Source organism: Syngnathoides biaculeatus, chromosome 19 (genome assembly GCF_019802595.1).
Source record: "Syngnathoides biaculeatus isolate LvHL_M chromosome 19, ASM1980259v1, whole genome shotgun sequence".
In the NCBI taxonomy this organism is placed as follows: domain Eukaryota; kingdom Metazoa; phylum Chordata; class Actinopteri; order Syngnathiformes; family Syngnathidae; genus Syngnathoides; species Syngnathoides biaculeatus.
The window spans coordinates 8,091,463-8,093,923 of NC_084658.1; the positions used below are offsets into that span (position 1 = coordinate 8,091,463).

The 2,461-nt window shown below is 41.9% G+C and overlaps 1 non-coding gene across 1 annotated transcript; it reads right to left on the reverse strand.

Moving 5' to 3' along the window:
* Positions 1 to 1,942: 1,942 nt before the first annotated feature.
* On the reverse strand, positions 1,943 to 2,015 carry trnam-cau (transfer RNA methionine (anticodon CAU)). Its single transcript has one exon. It is a non-coding gene; the product is annotated as a tRNA-Met (tRNA).
* Positions 2,016 to 2,461: the final 446 nt, after the last annotated feature.

A 2,461-nucleotide genomic window follows, 5' to 3' on the forward strand; every position in this document is an offset into this window, starting at 1 on the left:
TGATAAAGGTGTGAATAAACAGTAGGCCTAAGCTAAATTCGGTTGTTTTAAAATGCATGGGTGCAAAACTCAGGGCAGATTTTTTTTTTTTTTTTTTTGTAATAGAGTATGTCAACTGCAAATATAAGTCAATAAATAAATAAAAATATCCTGGTTTAAGTGAGGAATGTAGATGCAGTTTTTCATCCCCCTCTGGTCTGGACTTGCAGACAACAGAGGTCTGCCCAGTGTTGTGGAGACAGCCTTAATTTGCTTCTTGTTCTAATGCGCTGCAGATGAAGGATGCCACAGTCGCCTTAACCACACGGGACGTTCGTGGCTCCCGGAATGAGCAGGTCTGGCCGAGAAAAACTTTTGCCAATGTTGAGAGGAGAAAAGTGACGAGTTGAGAAACTAAGTGGGGGCCGCAGTAAAAGCATTTTCTTGTACACAGGGGAGTCAAATGAGTAGAGAGCTTAGGGGAATTATCACAAAGATCTTTTTAACGGGGGCACACGGGGAATCAGGAAAAAAGGCGGTCAGAGAAGCCACATACCGCGCACCCCCCCGCCACACACACACACACCACACACACACACACACACACACACACATTTGGGGGAAAAGAACAACAAATCAAATCCAAAAGTGTCTCTCCCAGCTCACATGTTAAAGAATGGTACAAAACAGTCACAGACGCATGATAGGATGTTTACTCGATCATATCTAGGGGCAATGAAGTGACATTTAGGGGACACTCTGAATAAGTAAGGCCTAAGAACACAAACAGCTACAGGAGATCGATAACAAAGCATGGAGAATGTCTTATCTGAAATTCTAAAGGGCTTTAAATGTACTTTTGTGGCTTGAACTTCTCAATCTGATAAAGATGGGCTTTTTTTTTAGCACGAGGACAGAGGGCCCCTGTTAAAAATGATCTTCGCTGAAGCTGTGGCATGCACATAGTGCGTCGGAACAACAATGGATCTTCTCAGAACGGCTGGAACCATGTGCCTAGACCTTGACCCCAGCGGTAAACAATGTTTCCACCTGATGATGAATAGCAGATCAGGGCCCACGCTTGGATCTATTTCTCCTGGGCTTCTGACTCCACGGTGTCCAAGAGTTCAATGGATCTGCTAAATGATGAATACTCCATTAATAACATGTCCCATTTGTAGGTACAGTGTGGGTGGCTGGACCCATGTTGTTGTCTACTAGTTAGTTTGTTTGTTTATCTGAAACTATAGTCAGAAATGATGTATTGCTGTCACATCGTTCACTATCTAATTTGACCTGTCGTACAGTACACTCGTTGTTTGTTAAGCTCACGTTGCCATTTCCAGTTCAATCACAGCAAAGAGCAGGGGAGAGGAAGCACTCTGTTTTTGCTTGACCTGCTCAGATGAAATCCTCTGAGACAAGTCTTTGCCTTAACATATTTACGTCTGGAAGTCAACTTCCTCCCCTCTGAGGGAAGGAGAAGAGGCTTTCTGGGGATTTGATTAAAAAGGATTTGTATTTGATGGGCCTCTTAGCCTGTCAGCCTCTATCAGACCCAACCTCTCCATTCCTCTTCTTACCTCTTTTTGGGTTAGTTTTACGTTTTTACATTTATATTTGCGAGGAGATCTTAGCTGCCCTGCTATTACCTGGCGACCAGACCAGGGTAAATAGTACCTCTCTTAAAGTCAGCTGGGATAGGCTCCAGCTCAATCATGATCCTTATGAGGACATGTAGGATTGGAAATTGACTGATTCATGTTTCTTGCCAATAAATGTAAATTATTATAAACGGTTGGCACACTTTTTAAATGAAAGCACACAATGATGATTAAAATACATAAATCAGGAGTCGTGAGGAAACACACTAGCATGTAGTTGGAATTTTTTCTTCACCAGCAACAGGACTGGATCCTCTGGTCCATAAAGATGAGATTCTGCTATTCTCCATAGTTGTAGCTGCCCCGTGTGAGGATCGACCTCACGACCTTCAGATTATGAGACTGACACGCTGCCTACTGCGCTAACAAGGCTGCACAACTCATTGTTCTGAGCACAAATTGTGCTTAACATAAAAACAAATGTTTCCCATTTTGAAAAAGTACACGTGGTCATTCAGTATGTGTTCAGTATGTCGCATATATGTTACTAAACGCATACATAGTACGTGTCTCTTGAAATGTAGACGCACAATATAATAAACGTGATTTCGATTTTCAGCTTTCCCCATCAGGGGTCAACACCATGAATCATACTGTTAAGCCTTGATAATGTCCGTCAATTTTGCAATGGTGTTATTCTTTACCACAACCTGTCATATTATTGATTCATGCAAAGCATGTCATACCTATTTGTAAATTGTACGAACGGAATTTGCATCGTGAATGTAGATACATCCACAGTCTATAGGAGAATAAATAAAAATGTGCATGTACAGTATGTCAATTGCAGGAATACAGTACAGTGAGTGGGAGTAACT